Raw genomic sequence first — 18,557 nt, forward strand, 5'->3', positions numbered from 1 at the left:
GTCCTGTTTCAGTAATAACGATATCAGACCTTCTTGTTGTGTGTCTGATAATCTACCATTTATATAGGAGTGGTTAAAACAAGCTAATAATGGTCCTTTGAGTATATCAAAAAAAGTTTTGTATACTTCCACTGGTATGCCATCCAGCCCTGGAGTTTTCCCATCTTTAAAGGCCCCAATTGCATCAAGCAGTTCCTCCTCTGTAATTTGGCCTTCACATGAGTCTTTCTGTACAGATGTTAATTTTACATTATTAACTTCTTGCAACTATAGGGGGTGCTGTTCCGCATTAGCATATTTGGGTCTCCAAATTAAACTGCCTCGTGCTAAATTCTTGATCGTACAATATGCATATTATTGTTATTATTGGATAGAAAACACCTTCTAGTTTCTATAGAAGTTGGAATTTTGTCTCTGAGTGGTACAGAACAATATCTACAGCACTTTTCATGACAGGGGTCAGATTTCAGAATTTTTTACCCCTGATCTGGAGTCTGTTTTTAAGGCGACAGTGAATGCTATGAAGAAACCGACACTGCCTACGTCTTCCTCTGGGTGTCTGTACGTCATCACGTTTTGAATGGAGTCTATTGCACAATCCCAGCCCATATAAAACCACAAAACGTGGGACTACCTTTCTCTCTCTCCGCGCGCCACAAGCAAGATGGGCATCGGACCTGCCTCATTCCAAATCGTTGTTTAACTAGTTAGATTTCTCCGGTCATGTTTTCAGTCGTTATAGTTGTTAAAAACATCATAATGTAGTTAATTTGAACCGTTTTATAGCAATTTATATCCGTTTAGTGCGATTTTGAGGAATTCTTTGTCGTGCCCTTTTTAGCTTTGGAAACGTTTCGGGGTGTCGGTCGTTGGTGGTGGACATTTCGAAGGACAGAGGACATCTATCGACCAAAAGACGTTTATAACATAGAAAGGATACATTGCCCAAGAATCTGATGGAAGAACAGCTCAAAGTAACCAATATTTAATATGATAAATCGTTGTTCTGTCGAAATATTTTAAACGCATATTTCGCCATTTTGTTTGTTATCGCGTCACTTGGCGAACCCTGTATTGAAAAGTAAGGATAATTTTAAAAATGTAAGTCAGCGGTTGCATTAAGAACTAATTTGTCTTTCGATTCCTGTCAACCCTGTATTTTTTAGTCAAGTATATGATTAGCTATCAATTAAACTAGATCACTCTGATAGATGACGTCAGACATATTGAGGCTTGATTTCCTAGTATTTTTATTGTGTAACCACGGTTTTGTATGGCTAAATATGCACCTTTTCGAACAAACTGTATATGTATGTTGTAAAATGATGTTACAGGAGTGTCATCTGAAGAATTCTGAGAAGGTTAGTGAAAAAATTAATATATTTTGGCGGTGATTACGTTATAGCGCTCTTTGGCTGGAATCGATGCTCTGGTAACGTTTGCACATGTGGTATGCTAACTTATCGATTTATTGTGTTTTCGCTGAAAAACGCTTAGAAAATCTGAAATATGGTCTGAAATCACAAGAACTGGGTCTTTCCATTGCTATGCTTTGTCTATTTTTATGAAATGTTTTATGATGAGTAAATTGGTCATACACGTTGCTCTATCTAGTAATTCTAGTCGATTTGTGATGGTCGGTGCAATTGTAAACTGTGATTTCTACCTGAAATATGCACTTTTTTCTAACAACACCTATCCTATACCATAAATATGTTATCAGACTGTCATCTGAAGAGGTTTTTTATAGGTTATTGGCTATCAATATCTTAGTTTAGCCGAATTGGTGATAGCACCTGAAGGAGTAAGAAACTGATGGAGTTAGAAAAGTGGTGTATTTTGCTAACGTGTTTAGCTAATAGATTTACATATTGTGTCTTCCCTGTAAAACATTTTAAAAATCTGAAATGGTGGCTTTATTCACAAGATCTGTATCTTTCATCTGGTGTCTTGGACTTGTGATTTAATGATATTTAGATGCTACTATCTACTTGTGAAGCTATGCTAGCTATGCTAATCAGTGTGTGGGGGGGGTGGGGGGTGATCCCGGACCCGGGGTAGAGGCTCGTGAAAGGTTAATAGGAAAAAAATCCATACAATTAGTTTCAGTTAGTGGAGATGGAGGAGCCTGAAACGAAAACATATTCTTAAAGTACTTTACTTCCTCTTTCAAAATATATTTTGGTGAATCATGCGTGACTCCATCATTTGTAACAAGTTTTAATACATTTTTTTTGGTAGCATTTCTATATTGAAGATTGAAAAAGAATTTGGTGCATTTTTCCCCATATTCCATCCAGTTCGCTTTATTTTTATAATATACAGTGGGGAGAACAAGTATTTGATACACTGCCGATTTTGCAGGTTTTCCTACTTACAAAGCATGTAGAGGTCTGTCATTTTTATCATAGGTACACTTCAACTGTGAGAGACGGAATCTAAAACAAAAATCCAGAAAATCACATTGTATGATTTTTAAGTAATTAATTTGCATTTTATTGCATGACATAAGTATTTGATCACCTACCAACCAGTAAGAATTCCGGCTCTCACAGACCTGTTAGTTTTTCTTTAAGAAGCCCTCCTGTTCTCCACTCATTACCTGTATTAACTGCACCTGTTTGAACTCGTTACCTGTATAAAAGACACCTGTCCACACACTCAATCAAACAGACTCCAACCTCTCCACAATGGCCAAGACCAGAGAGCTGTGTAAGGACATCAGGGATAAATTGTAGACCTGTACAAGGCTGGGATGGGCTACAGGACAATAGCCAAGCAGCTTGGTGAGAAGGCAACAACTGTTGGCACAATTATTAGAAAATGGAAGAAGTTCAAGATGACGGTCAATCACCCTCGGTCTGGGGCTCCATGCAAGATCTCACCTCGTGGGGCATCAATGATCATGAGGAATGTGAGGGATCAGCCCAGAACTACACGGCAGGACCTGGTCAATGACCTGAAGAGAGCTGGGACCACAGTCTCAAAGAAAACCATTAGTAACACACTACGCCGTCATGGATTAAAATCCTGCAGCGCACGCAAGGTCCCCCTGCTCAAGCCAGCGCATGTCCAGGCCCATCTGAAGTTTGCCAATGACCATCTGGATGATCCAGAGGAGGAATGGGAGAAGGTCATGTGGTCTGATGAGACAAAAATAGAGCTTTTTGCTCTAAACTCCACTCGCCGTGTTTGGAGGAATAGAAGGATGAGTACAACCCCAAGAACACCATCCCAACCGTGAAGCATGGAGGTGGAAACATCATTCTTTGGGGATGCTTTTCTGCAAAGGGGACAGGACGACTGCACCGTATTGAGGGGAGGATGGATGGGGCCATGTATCGCGAGATCTTGACCAACAACCTCCTTCCCTCAGTAAGAGCATTGAAGATGGGTCGTGGCTGGGTCTTCCAGCATGACAACGACCTGAAACACACAGCCAGGGCAACTAAGGAGTGGCTCCGTAAGAAGCATCTCAAGGTCCTGGAGTGGCCTAGCCAGTCTCCAGACCTGAACCCAATAGAAAATCTTTGGAGGGAGCCGAAAGTCCGTATTGCCCAGCGACAGCCCCGAAACCTGAAGGATCTGGAGAAGGTCTGTATGGAGGAGTGGGCCAAAATCCCTGCTGCAGTGTGTGCAAACCTGGTCAAGAACTACAGGAAACGTATGATCTCTGTAATTGCAAACTAAGGTTTCTGTACCAAATATTCAGTTCTGCTTTTCTGATGTATCAAATACTTATGTCATGCAATAAAATGCAAATTAATTACTTAAAAATCATACAATGTGATTTTCTGGATTTTTGTTTTAGATTCCGTCTCTCACAGTTGAAGTGTACCTATGATAAAAATTACAGACCTCTACATGCTTTGTAAGTAGGAAAACCTGCAAAATTGTCAGTGTATCAAATACTTGTTCTCCCCACTGTATTACACTGGATCTTTCTTGAATAAGTTCCTCCATTTCTTTTTGTTTTTCCTCTAACTTATTCTGTGCCTCTGTGGTACCGTTTTTATTGCTATCTAACTGTACTGTTAGTCCTTCAATTTCCTTTGTTAATATGGACTCTTTTGATCTAAATTGCTTTTGTTTTAAAGATGAGTACTGAATTGCATGGCCTCTAAAGGCACACTTAAAAGTGTCCCATACAATAAGGGGATCTGCTGTACCTATGTTATGTCTGAAAAAGTCAGTTATAAAGTCTTCTGTCCTAGTTCTAAACAATTTATCATCTAGTAGACTTTGATTAAATTTCCAATATCCTCGCCCACGTGGAAATTCTGTAAGAGAAATATATATGCCAATTATGTGATGATCCGACCGCATTCTATCCCCTATCAACACTTTTTTAACTTTTGGTGCCAGAGAGAATGGTATAAGAAAGTAGTCAAGACGACTAGCTTGATTCAGCCTCCGCCATGTATATCTCACTAAATCAGGGTATTTAAGTCTCCATATATCCACTAATTCCAATATATCCATGACATTCATGATTTCCTTAAGTGCCTGAGGGTGATAGTTTGTAGTGTGATTTCCTTTCCGGTCTATAGAGGTATTTAAGACCGTATTAAAATCTCCCACTATAATAATAGAGTCTAGTGTTGCTTGTAGAGTTGATCAATTCTTATATATATTTTCAAAGAAGCTTGGATCATCATTATTCGGACCGTATAGGTTGACAAGCCATATTTGTTTATTGTCCAATAACATATTTAAAATAATCCATCTACCTTGAGGATCTGTTTGGACAATTTGCACATTTGGATCAAAATTATTGTTAATTAAGACCATCACCCCTTCTGAATTTCTTTGCCCATGGGAGAAATATATTTTGCCCCCCCAGTTCTTTTTCCACAAAACTTCATCTAAAACTGTTGAATGGGTTTTAATGTTAACACATTAAACAATGTTAACACAATACACACATTTTAAAGTTAACACAATACACACGTTAGACTGTTAACACAATTCACACAATATAATGTTAACACAATACACACATTAGGATGTTAACACAATAAGCATATTATAATATTAAAACAATAAGTAAATTATAATATTAACACAATACACACAGTATAATGTTAACACAATACACACATTATAATGTTAAAACAATACACTGAGTGCTATATACTGGATTATGACACATTTTTGTAATTTCCGGTCACAACTTCCAGACTTGTTTACGTGCTGCTGTGCGTTTTGTTGCTAACGTTTCTTTGCTACCTGCCAACCTCTACTTCATCAAAAAAGCTGACTAGCATAGCCTAGCCTAACGGGACAGGGATATCATATAATATAATTTTCATGAAATCACAAGTCCAATACAGCAAATGAAAGATAAACATCTTGTGAATCCAGCCATCATTTCCGATTTTTTAAATGTTTTACAGCGAAAACACAATATGTATTTCTATTAGCTAACCACAATAGCCAAACACACAACCGCATATTTTCACCATGTTTCCACCGCATAGGTAGCTTTCACAAAACCGACAAAATAGAGTTAAAATTAGTCACTAACCATGAAACAACTTCATCAAATGACAGTCTTATAACATGTTATGCAATACATTTATGTTTTGTTCGAAAATGTGCATATTTGAGGTATAAATCATAGTTTTACATTGCAGCCACCATCAAAAATAGCACCAAAGCAGCCAGAATAATTACAGAGAGCAACGTGAAATAGATAAATACTCATCATAAAACATTTATGAAAAATACATGGTGTACAGCAAATGAAAGATAAACATCTTGTGAATCCAGCCAATATTTCAGATTTTTTTAGTGTTTTACAGCGAAAACACAATATAGAATTATATTAGCTTACCACAATAGCCAAACACACAAACGCATTTATTCACCGCAAAGGTAGCTTTCACAAAAACCATCAATAGATATAAAATTAATCACTAACCTTTGGACAACTTCATCAGATGACAGTCTTATAACATCATGTTATACAATACATTTATGTTTTGTTCGAAAATGTGCATATTTATAGCTACAAATCCTGGTTATACATTGTGAATACGTAGCAACGATTCACCAGAATCTCCGGAGATATTTTGGACACTCACCTAATCTGACCAAAGAACTCATTATAAACTTTACATAAAAATACTTGTTGTATGGCAAATGAAAGAAACACTGGTTCTTAATGCAACCGCTGTGTTATATTTTTTTAAATAACTTTACCACAACATACAGCTTGGGTTATTGTGAGACAGCGCTCACCAACACGGCGGAGAATAGGCATCAACATATTACACAGAAATACGAAATAACATCATAAATGTTGTCTTACTTTTGCTGAGCTTCCATCAGAATGTTGTACAAGGAGTCCTATTTCCAGAATAAATCGTTGTTTGGTTTTAGAATGTCCATTTCCTCTGTCGAATTCACGCCACAATGCTAGCCAAGGTTGCTAACGTTCCCATCCTCTCTTGGCGCAAAGAACGGAAAACTCCAAAAGTCCCAATAAACGTTGAATAAACTGATAAAATTCGGTTGAAAAAACCTACTTTATGATGTTATTATCATATGTATCAAATAAAATCAGAGCCGGAGATATTCGCCGTGTATACCGAACACTTTTCAGAAGACAATGTCGAGGTCCCTCGTGCGCCGTCGAAGACAAAGAAAATACCGGACCTAAAGCTCTTAATCGGCCTCAGATCAAGCTAGACACCCCATTCCACCTTCCAATGCCTGTTGACATCTAGTGGAAGGCGTATGAAGTGCATACATATCGATAAATAAAAGCCAGTTGAATAGGCAGGCCCTGAAACAGAGCCTCGTTTTCAGATTTTTCACTTCCTGTATGGAAGTTTGCTGCCAAATGAGTTCTGTTTTACTCACAGATATAATTCAAACAGTTTTAGAAACTTGAGAGTGTTTTCTATCCAATAGTAATAATAATATGCATATTGTATGATCTAGAACAGAGTACGAGGCCGTTTCATTTGGGCACAATTTTTTACAAAGTGAAAACAGCGCCCCCGTATTGACAAGAAGTTAATTAACTATGATATTTTTAGTTTTTCCCTCAATCTACTTTTTTTCATTCAACTTTTTCACTCCGGACGCTTTATCTTGACGTGGTTCGTTAGGACCTCCACCAGCCGACGCTAAGTAGTAACATTAACTTGATGCCTTCTATTGCAGTCGCTGTACTCATAATATACAGGAGAACGATCGCCTTACGACAAGGATAGCTGTGCTGCAAGCCCAGCTTCAGACGCAGTCGTTAGGCAAGGGTAATTTCAGTGTAGGAAAGGATGAAACAGCATCTGTGCCACCAATAAGTACAGACAGTAACGTCAGTATAAATCCCCTCGCAGCCGGACACCTTTCTCATGGCTTCTGGAGGGAAATGCTGTAGGAATGCTCAACCGGTTCTCCCCATTAAGCAGCGAGTCGGAGTCAGAGGCCGAGCCTTCTCTGGTCTCTACTCCTCCCATTACGGGGTCTGAGACGCCAAAGCCTCCCCACCATCAGCTCTGACAAATTGAAAACCCTAGTCATTGGTGACTCCATTACCGGTAGTATTATACTTAAAATGAATAATCCAGCGATCATACACTGTTTAGCAGGGGGCAGGGCTACCGACGTTAAGGCTAATCTGAAGATGGTGCTGGCTAAAGCTAAAACTGGCGAGTGTAGAGAGTATAGGGATATTGTTATCCATGTCGACACCAGCGATGTTAGGATGAAACAGTCAGAGGTCACCAAGCGCAACATAGCTTCAGCGTGTAAATCAGCTAGAAAGATGTGTCGGCATCGAGTAATTGTCTCTGGCCCCCTCCCAGTTAGGGGTAGTGATGAGCTCCACAGCAGTCTCACAACTCAATCTCTGGTTGAAAACTGTTTTCTACCCCTCCCAAAAGATAGAATTTGTAGACAATTGGCCCTCTTTCTGGGACTCACCCACCAACAGGACCAAGCCTGGCCTGTTGAGGAGTGACGGACTCCATCCTAGTTGGAGGGGTGCTTTCATCTTATCTACCAACATAGACAGGGCTCTAACTCCCCTAGCTCCACAATGAGATAGGGTGCAGGCCAGGCAGCAGGCTGTTGGCCAGCCTGCCAGCTTAGTGGAGTATGCCACTAGCACAGTCAGTGTAGTCAGCTCAGCTATCCCTATTGAGACCGTGTCTGTGCCTCGACCTAGGTAGGGCAAAACTAAACATGGCGGTGTTCGCCTTCACAATCTCACTGGAATAAAGACCTCCTCCATTCCTGTCATTATTGAAAGAGATTGTGATATCTCACATCTCAAAATAGGGCTACTTAATGTTAGATCCCTCACTTCCAAGGCAGTTATAGTCAATGAACTAATCACTGATCATAATCTTGATGTGATTGGCCTGACTGAAACATGGCTTAAGCCTGATGAAGTTACTGTGTTAAATGAGACCTCACCTCTTGGTTACACTAGTGACCATATCCCCCGCACATCCCGCAACTGCAGAGGTGTTGATAACATTTATGATAGCAAATTTCAATTTACAAAAAACCCCCGACATTTTCGTCTTTTGAGCTTCTAGTCATGAAATCTATGCAGCCCACTCAATCACTTTTTATAGCTACTGTTTACAGGCCTCTTGGGCCATATACAGCGTTCCTCACTAAGTTCCCTGAATTCCTATCGGACCTTGTAGTCATGGTATATAAAATTCCCATTTTTGGTGACTTTAATATTCACATGGAAAAAGTCCACAGACCAACTCCAAAAGGCTTTCGGAGCCATCATCGACTCAGTGGGTTTTGTCCAACATGTCTCTGGACCTACTCACTGCCACAGTTTTTCCTCATAATCCTGGACTATCGGACCACCATTTTATTACGTTTGCAATCGCAACAAATAATCTGCTCAGACCCCAACCAAGGATCATCAAAAGCTATGAATTCTCGGACAACCCAAAGATTTCTAGATGCCCTTCCAGACTCCCTCCGCCTACCCAAGGACGTCAGAGTACAATAATCAGTTAACCACCTAACTGACGAACTCAATTTAACCCAATATTCTAGATGCAGTCGCACCCCTAAAAACAAAAAAACATTTGTCGTAAGAAACTAGCTCCCTGGTATACAGAAAATACCCGAGCCCTGAAGCAAGCTTCCAGACATTTGGAACGGAAATGGCGTCACACCTAACTGGAAGTCTTCCAACTAGCTTGGAAAGACAGTACCGTGCAGTATCGAAGAGCCCTCACTGCTGCTCGATCATCCTATTTTTCCAACTTAATTGAGATAAATAAGATCAATCCAAAATGTATTTTTGATACTGTCGCAAAGCTAACTAAAAAGCAGCATTCCCCAAGAAAGGATGGCTTTCACTTCAGCAGTGTTAAATTCATGAACTTCTTTGAGGAAAAGATCATGATCATTAGAAAGCAATCATTAGAAAGCAATCATTAGAAAGCAATCTTTGAATCTGCGTATTCCTCCAAAACTCAGTTGTCCTGAGTCTGCACAACTCTGCCAGGACCTAGGATCAAGTACTAAGTGTTTTAGTACTATATCTCTTGACACAGTGATGCAAATAATCATGGCCTATATACCTTCAAGCTGCATACTGGACCCTATTCCAACTAAACTACTTAAAGAGCTGCTTCATGTGCTTGAACATAATAAACAGCTCTATATCCACCGGATGTGTACCAAACTCACTAAAAGTGGCAGTAATAAAGCCCCTCTTGAAAAAGCCAAACCTTGACCCAGAAAATATGAAAAACTATCAGCCTATATTGAATCTCCCATTCCTCTCAATTTTCTTTTTGAAAAAGCTGTTGTGCAGCAACTCACTGCCTTCCTGAAGACAAACAATGTATACGAAACGCTTCAGTCTGGTTTCAAACCCCATCATAGCACTGAGACTGCACTTGTAAAGGTGGTAAATTACCTTTTAATGGCGTCAGACCAGAGGCTCTGCATCTGTCCTCATGCTCCTAAACCTTAGTGCTGCCTTTGATACCATCGATCACCACATTCTTTTGGAGAGATTGGAGAGATTGGAAACTCAAATTGGTCTACATGGACAAGTTCTGGCCTGGTTTAGATCTTATCTGTCGGAAAGTTATCAGTTTGTCTCTGTGGATGGTTTATCCATGGCAAGAATCAGAACCTTTCTGTCCAAAAATGATGCTGAAAAATGTATACATGCTTTTGTCACTTCTCGGTTAGATTACTGCAATGCTCTACTTTACTGATAACCTACAAAGCATTACATGGGCTTGCTCCTACCTATCTTTCCGATTTGGTTCTTCCGTACATACCCACACGTACACTACGGTCACAAGACGCAGGCCTCCTAACTGTCCCTAGAATTTCTAAGCAAACAGCTGGAGGCAGGGCTTTCTCCCATAGAGCTCAATTTTTATGGAATGGTCTGCCTACCCATGTAAGAGACGCAGACTCGGTCTCAACTTTTAAGTCTTTATTGAAGACTCATTTCTTCAGTAGGTCCTATGATTGAGTGTAGTCTGGCCCAGGAGTGGGAATGTGAACGGAAAGGCACTTAAGCAACGAACTTTCAAATTTTATTAGTCACATACACATGGTTAGCAGATGTTAATGCGAGTGTAGCGAAATGCTTGTGCTTCTAGTTCCGACAATGCAGTAATAACCAACAAGTAATCTAACCTAACAATTCCACAACTACTACCTTACACACACACACAAGTGTAAAGGGATAAAGAATATGTACATAAAGATATATGAATGAGTGGTGGTACAGAACGGCATGGCAGATGCAGTAGATGGTATAGAGTACGGTATATACATATGAGATGAGTACTGTAGGGTATGTAAACATAAAGTGGCATAGTTTAAAGTGGCTAGTGGTACATGTATTACATAAAGATGGCAAGATGCAGTAGATGATATAGAGTACAGTATATACATATGAGATGGGTAATGTAGGGTATGTAAACATTATATTAAGTGGCATTGTTTAAAGTGGCTAGTGGTACATTTTTACATAATTTCCATCAATTCCCATTTTTAAAGTGGCTGGAGTTGAGTCAGTATGTTGGCAGCGGCCGCTAAATGTTAGTGGTGGCTGTTTAACAGTCTGATGGCCTTGAGATAGAAGCTGTTTTTCAGTCTCTCGGTCCCTGCTTTGATGCACCTGTACTGACCTCGCCTTCTGGATGATAGCGGGGTGAACAGGCAGTGGCTTGGGTGGTTGTTGTCCTTGATGATCTTTATGGCCTTCCTGTGACATCGGGTGGTGTAGGTGTCCTGGAGGGCAGGTAGTTTGCCCCCGGTGATGCGTTCTGCAGACCTCACTACCCTCTGGAGAGCCTTACGGTTGTGGGCGGAGCAGTTGCCGTACCAGGCGGTGATACAGCCCGACAGGATGCTCTCGATTGTGCATCTGTAGAAGTTTGTGAGTGCTTTTGGTGACAAGCCGAATTTCTTCAGCCTCCTGAGGTTGAAGAGGCGCTGCTGCGCCTTCTTCACAACGCTGTCTGTGTGGGTGGACCAATTCAGTTTGTCCGTGATGTGTACACCGAGGAACTTAAAACATTCCACCTTCTCCACTACTGACCCGTCGATGTGGATAGGGGGGTGCTCCCTCTGCTGTTTCCTGAAGTCCACAATCATCTCCTTTGTTTTGTTGACGTTGAGTGTGAGGTTATTTTCCTGACACCACACTCCAAGGGCCCTCACCTCCTCCCTGTAGGCCGTCTCGTCGTTGTTGGTAATCAAGCCTACCACTGTAGTGTCATCCGCAAACTTGATGATTGAGTTGGAGGCGTGCATGGCCACGCAGTCGTGGGTGAACAGGGAGTACAGGAGAGGGCTCAGAACGCACCCTTGTGGGGCCCCAGTGTTGAGGATCAGCGGGGTGGAGATGTTGTTACCTACCCTCACCACCTGGGGGCGGCCCGTCAGGAAGTCCAGGACCCAGTTGCACAGGGCGGGGTCGAGACCCAGGGTCTCGAGCTTGATGACGAGTTTGGAGGGTACTATGGTGTTGAATGCTGAGCTGTAATCGATGAACAGCATTCTCACATGGGTATTCCTCTTGTCCAGATGGGTTAGGGCAGTGTGCAGTGTGGTTGCGATTGCGTCGTCTGTGGACCTATTGGGTCGGTAAGCAAATTGGAGTGGGTCTAGGGTGTCCGGTAGGGTGGAGGTGATATGGTCCTTGACTAGTCTCTCAAAGCACTTCATGATGACGGAAGTGAGTGCTACGGGGCGGTAGTCGTTTAGCTCAGTTACCTTAGCTTTCTTGGGAACAGGAACAATGGCAAGCTGATGCCTGTGATCAGCTTCCTCCTCTTCAAGGGTCCAGTAGGATTCTATATCATTCAGATTAGGAGCAATAATGTGGATAGTGATTATGCTTAAATTTTCTGTTACCTTCTTGCGTGGCATGTTTGTCAACACACCTCTTGAAGCATGTGGGAACAGCAGACTGGGATAAGGATTGATTGAATATGTCCGTAAACACACCAGCCAGCTGGTCTGCGCATGCTCTGAGGACGCGGCTGGGAATGCCGTCTGGGCCTGCAGCCTTGCGAGGGTTAACACGTTTAAATGTTTTACTCACCTCGGCTGCAGTGAAGGAGAGCCCGCAGGTTTTGGTAGGGGGCCGTGTCAGTGGCACTGTATTGTCCTCAAAGCGGGCAAAAAAGTTGTTTAGCCTGTCTGGGAGCAAGACATCCTGGTCCGCGACGGGGCTGGTTTTCTTTTTGTAATCCGTGATTGACTGTAGACCCTGCCACATACCTCTTGTGTCTGAGCTGTTGAATTGCGACTCGATTTTGTCTCTGTACTGGGACTTAGCCTGTTTGATTGCCTTGCGGAGAGAATAGCTACACTGTTTGTATTCGGTCATGCTTCCGGTCACCTTGCCCTGGTTAAAAGCAGTGGTTCGCGCTTTCAGTTTCACGCGAATGCTGCCGTCAATCCACGGTTTCTGGTTTGGGAATGTTTTAATCGTTGCTGTGGGTACGACATCGTCAATGCACTTCCTAATGAACTCGCTCACCGAATCAGCATATTCGTCAATATTGTTGTTGGACGCGATGCGGAACATATTCACTGAGATTCTTTGCCTCTAACCCTATTACAGGGGCTGAGTCACTGGCTTACTGGTGCTCTTCAATGCCGTCCCTACGAGGGGTACGTCACTTGAGTGGGCTGAGTCAATGACGTGATCTTCCTGTGTGGGTTGGTGGTTGTAGATATCCCTCTAGTGGTGTGGGGGCTGTGCTTTGGCAAAGTGGGTGGGGTTATATCCTTCCTGTTTGGCCCTGTCCGGGGGTATCATCGGATGGGGCCACAGTGTCTCCCGACCCCTCCTGTCTCAGCCTCCAGTATTGATGCTGCAGTAGTTTATATGACGGGGGGCTAGGGTCAGTCTGTTATATCCTGAGTGTTTCTCCTGTCTTATCCGGTGTCCTGTGTGAATTTAAGTATGCTCTCTCTAATTCTTTCTTTCTTTTCTCTCTCTCGGAGGAACTGAGCCCTAGGACCATGCCTCAGGACTACCTGGCCTGATGACTCCTTGCTGTCCCCAGTCCACCTGGCCGTGCTGCTGCTCCAGTTTCAACTGTTCTGCCTGCGGCTATGGAACCCTGACCTGTTCACTGGACATGCTACCTGTCCCAGACCTGCTGTTTTCAACTCTCTAGAGACAGCAGGAGCGGTAGAGATACTCTGAATGATCGGCTATGAAAAGCCAACTGTCATGTACTCCTGAGGTGCTGACCTGTTGCACCCTCGACAACCACTGTGATTATTATTATTTAAACCTGCTGTTCATCTATGAACATTTGAACATCTTGGCCATGTTCTGTCATAATCTCCACCCGGCACAGCCAGAAGAGGACTGCCCACCCATCATAGCCTGGTTCCTCTCTAGGTTTCTTCCTAGGTTTTGACCTTTCTAGGGAGTTTTTTCATTGCTTGCTGTTTGGGGTTTTAGGCTGTTTTAGGTTTCTGTACAGCACTTTGAGATGTCTCTCTCTCTCTCTCTCTCTCTCTTTGAGATATCAGCTGGTGAAAGAAGGGCTATATAAATACATTTGATTTGATTTGATTCACACATTAGACTGTAAACACAATACACACAGTATACTGCTAACACAAAACACACGTTATAATTTAATACAATACACACGTTAGACTGTTAACACAAAACACATGTTGGACTGATAAAACAATACACACATTATACACTCAACGTTAAACAGTTAACACTGGTCAAACATATGCTGATATCTGCTAGAAATGCGGTCACAATAATGTTCATGTGTGTGTCAGTGAAGGCTGGTGGGAGGAGCTGTAGGAGGATGGACTCATTGCAGTTGTTGGATGGTGTCAAACATGGAAACCACATTTGACTTCGTTCCGTTTTATTCCATTAAAGCCATTCCAATGAGCCATCCTCCTACAGCTCCTCCCACCAGCCTCCTCTGGTGTGTTTTATTTATAACACAACATGGTTGCCGCACAGAACATGGTAGAAACATTATTGGGCACAATACATCAATACATCACGTGAAGCAGCCACAAATGTCAGTAAGAGTGTCCATGATTGTGTGTGTGTGTGTGTGTGTGGATAATCCACCCTACCACCTTCCTTTATTCTGGAGACTGATGGAGCCTCTCTGGACACATCTCTAGTTCCTCTCTCTCTCTCTCTCTCTCTCTCTCTCTCTGTCTCTCTCTCTGTTTCTCTCGCTCTGTCTCTCGCTCTGTCTCTGTCTCTCGCTCTGTCCTTCGCTCTGTCCTTCTCTCTCTCTCTCTCTCTGTCCTTCTCTCGCTCTCTCCTCTCTCTCTCTAATGTAACCACATGTGTGCTGATGTAGAGTTTCCATGGTAACGCAGTGGTCTTGTAAGCCTAGGACACACGCACCCCCCCACACACACACGCCCGCACCCCCCCACCTCCACACACACATACGCCCACGCCTGCACGCACCCACACACACACGCCCGCACCCCCGCATGCACGCACACACACACACACACACACACACACACACACACACACACACACACACACACACACACACACACACACACACACACACACACACACACACACACACACACACACACACACACATACAGATGATCTCTGAATTGGAGTGGAGGTTCCCTTCTTGCTGTCTCTCTCTGTCCTTAACTCTCTCTCCCGCTCTTTCTCTCTCTCTCTGATTTGATTGACAGGTTCTGGGGCATCGGATCATAATTAGTCATGCAGCTAATTTCCCACAATGCCCTGCAGCCCATGTCTCCAGCGGCACACTCATACATATTCAACAGTATGCTGATGAGCACCACTGCACCCAGGTGAGATCCTGCCACGGAGAAGGCCAATCAGAACACGGACACACTGACCAATCAAATGCCAGAACTGAAACAGTGACCAATCAGATTCTAGAACACAGACACACTAATCAATCAGAGCCCAGAACACAAAGTCTGTGGAGTCCTGTATGGCGCTTGCACCTCCAGGATTGTGGGTTTGATTCTTTTACGGCTTACTTAAAATATATACGCTTTTTTTATCGCTTTGGATAAAAGTATCTGCTAAATGTCATATAATATCAAGCAGTATGGTGAAAATTCCACCTAACCAATCAGAGGTTAAGATGGAGCTACCACGTTACTAATATCCACTGAGATCCACCCGTCTCTCTGACCCCAGATACCACCTGTCTCTCTGACCCCAGATAACACATTACTAATATCCACTGAGATCCACCTGTCTCTCTGACACCAGATACCACATTACTAATATCCACTGAGATCCACCCGTCTCTCTGACCCCAGATACCACATTACTAATATCCACTGAGATCCACTGAGATCCACCCGTCTCTCTGACCCCAGATACCACATTACTAATATCCACTGAGATCCACCCGTCTCTCTGACCCCAGATACAATATAGCTCAGTATTTATGTTATTCATTTTATGCTATTTGTTGCTGATCTTTAACAAGGGTGTCACACCACTGTAATGGTGCCGGAGAGGATGGCTGCCGTTTTACTGTCTCCTACCCAACTGTGCTATCTAGTGTGTGTTTTTCACATTGTTTGTAACTTATTTTGTACATAATGTTGCTGCTACCGTCTCTTAGGGTCGAAAGAGCTTCTGGAGTTGGACAAAGTATTTCCTTTAATGAGATTTACTCCAGACACCCGAACAGGCCCTTATCCCCATCGTTCGCAGGAGAAAGAGACGGAGGTTTCGCAGAAGGAGATCGGGGTGCCTTGAGAGGACCGGACGACGATTGGCTAATTTGCCTTTGGCATCTGTACTATTGGCCAATATACAATCACGGGATAATAAAATGGACACAATAAAAACACGTATACTGTAACATGGCACCGGAGAAGATGCCTGACGTTTTACATACTCCTAACAAACTGTGTATTTTTTTGTTTTTTTTGCATTGTTTGTAACTTATTTTTGTTCTTATTTTGTACGTGATGTTGCTGCTACTGTCTCTTATGACCAAAAATAAACTTCTGGACATGAGAACAGCGATTACTCGAACTGGCAGTTGCTTTTTTTCCTTTAACGAGTCCGATGAGCCCGACGTGAATGACATACTGCTTTCCCGGGAACAGGCCCAAATCTCCGTCATTTGCGTGAAGAGAAGACGGAGAAAAAGAGGGCGGAGGCCGGTGTCACGATCGTCTTGATAAGAGAGAGAGGACCAAGGCGCAGCGCGTGAAAAATACATCTCCTTATATTAAAGAGACAAAAATGAACGAAACAAAACAACAAACTGACGAACGTGAAGCTATCTTAACAAATAAGTGCTGACACTAAACACTTAGACATAGACAATTACCCACAAATGCATGATGCCCATGGCTGCCTTAAATATGGCTCCCAATCAGAGACAAATGAAAGACATCTGTCTCTGATTGAGAACCACTCAGGCAACCATAGACTTACCTAGAAACATTCACTCAACCATAGACATACCTAGAAACATTCACTCAACACAAACTCATACACTAAACCCAACACCCCCTTTACCATATAACCACCCAAAACGACAAAACACAAACATTCCCCATGTCACACCCTGATCTAACTAAAATAATAAAGAAAACAAAGAATACTTTGCTGCGTGACAGCCGGGCTGCCTTCTGAGAATTCGTAGGCGATCGAATACCAATACCCCACTGCCTTCCGTACTACTAGCTAACATGGAATCTTTGGAAAATAAAATTGATGACCTACGAGGAAGATTAAACAACCAACGAGACATTAAAAACTGTAATATCTTACGCTTCACGGAGTCGTGGCTGAACGACGACATTATCAACATACAGCTGGCTGGTTATACACTGTATCGGCAGGATGGAACAGTGGCATCTGGTAAGACAGGGGTGTATATTTGTAAACACCTGGTGGTGCACGATATCTAGGTAAGTCTTAAGGTTTTGGCTAGCCTGAGGTAGAGAATCTCATGATAAGCTGTAGACCACACTATCTACCTAGAGAATTTTCATCTGTATTTTTCGTTGCTGTCAACATACCACCACAGACTGATGCTGGCACTAAGACCACAGTCAATGAGCTTTATACCACCATAAGAAAACAGGAAAACATTCATCCAGAGGTGGCGATCCTAGTGGCCGGGGACTTTAATGGGAAACTTACATCTGTTTTACCAAATATCTATCAGCATGTTAAATGTACAACCAGAGGGGAAAAAACTTTAGACCACCTTTACTCCACACACAGAGACACATACAAAGCTCTCCCTCGCCCTCCATTTGGCAAATCTGACCATAATTATATCCTCCTGATTCTTGCTTACAAGCAAAAACTTAAGCAGGAAGCAACAGTGACTTGGTTAATAAAAAAGTTGTCAGATGAAGCAGATGCTAAGCTACAGGACTGTTTTGCAACACAGACTGGAATATGATCTGGGATTCTTCCGATGGCAATAAGGAGTACACCACATCAGTCATTGGCTTCATCAATAAGTGCATTGATGACGTCGTCCCCACGGTGACCGTACGTACATACCCCAACCAGAAGCCATGGATTACAGGCAACATCCGCACTGAGCTAAAGGCTAGAGCTGCCACTTTCAAGGAGCGGGACTCTAACCCGGAAGCTTATAAGAAATCCCGATATGTCCTCCGTCGAACCATCAAGCAGGCAAAGCGTCAATACAGGACAAAGATCGAATCGTACTACACCGGCTCCGATACTCGTCGGATGTGGCAGGGCTTGCAAACCATTACATACTACAAAGGGAAGCACTGCAGAGAGCTGCCAGGTGACACGAGCCTACCAGATGAGCAAAACTACTCCTATGCTAGCTTTGACGCAAATAACAATGAAACATGCATGAGAGCACCAGCTGTTCCGCACGACTGTGTGATCACGCTCTCTGCAGACTTTAAACAGGTCAACATTCACAAGGCCGCAAGGCCAGACAGATTACCAGGATGTGTGCTCCCAGCATGCTCTGACCAACTGGCAAGTGTCTTCACTGACATTTTCAACCTCTCCCTGTCTGAGTCTAAAATACCAACATGTTTCAAGC

General features: G+C 42.7%; 1 long non-coding RNA gene across 1 annotated transcript in view; it reads left to right on the top strand.

The window, feature by feature from the left end:
* Positions 1 to 16,521, top strand: part of LOC139555905 (uncharacterized) — a 38,091-nt gene extending 21,570 nt beyond the window's left edge. The window contains exons 2-3 of the long non-coding RNA XR_011671037.1: positions 15,202 to 15,324; positions 16,119 to 16,521. This is a non-coding gene — a long non-coding RNA (uncharacterized lncRNA). The remainder of the gene's footprint in view (positions 1 to 15,201; positions 15,325 to 16,118) is intronic.
* The last annotated feature ends 2,036 nt before the right edge of the window (positions 16,522 to 18,557 follow it).

Source organism: Salvelinus alpinus, chromosome 27 (genome assembly GCF_045679555.1).
Source record: "Salvelinus alpinus chromosome 27, SLU_Salpinus.1, whole genome shotgun sequence".
NCBI lineage: Eukaryota > Metazoa > Chordata > Actinopteri > Salmoniformes > Salmonidae > Salvelinus > Salvelinus alpinus.